The following is a 449-nucleotide window of genomic DNA, read 5'->3' on the forward strand; positions in this document are numbered from 1 at the left end:
AATGGGAAATAAGGAAGTAAAATACGAGGGAGAAACCTTGCAGAATTTTTAGAAATAAAAATGTGATCATTTAAATTTTAAAACTTAGACGTTATTAGCAAATTGAATGCAACCGAACAGAGAATGAATGAACCGGAAAACATGTCAGAAAAATTTACGCAGCATGGTCCCAGAGAGAAAAAATGATGAAACATAAAACCAAGGCTGATAATCACGCCATGTGGAAGAATCCACTAATTTAGCATGGCAGGAGTTTTAATACGCTTCCCAGTAATTGACAGATCAAGCAGACATATAACTAATAAGGGTGTAGAAGATCTGAACAAGTCTATGGCCATGCTACCCTGAACGAGCCCGACCCCATCTGATCTCGGAAGCTAAGCGGGGTCGGGCCTGGTTAGTACTTGGATGGGAGACCACCTAGGAAGACCAGGTGCTTTAGGTGTAAA

At 40.5% G+C, this 449-nt stretch overlaps 1 pseudogene; it reads left to right on the forward strand.

The window, feature by feature from the left end:
• Nucleotides 1-326: 326 nt before the first annotated feature.
• On the forward strand, nucleotides 327-445 carry LOC111734865 (annotated as a pseudogene).
• The last annotated feature ends 4 nt before the right edge of the window (nucleotides 446-449 follow it).

Source organism: Pteropus vampyrus, unplaced genomic scaffold, assembly GCF_000151845.1.
Source record: "Pteropus vampyrus isolate Shadow unplaced genomic scaffold, Pvam_2.0 Scaffold8170, whole genome shotgun sequence".
Classification (NCBI taxonomy): Eukaryota; Metazoa; Chordata; class Mammalia; order Chiroptera; family Pteropodidae; genus Pteropus; species Pteropus vampyrus.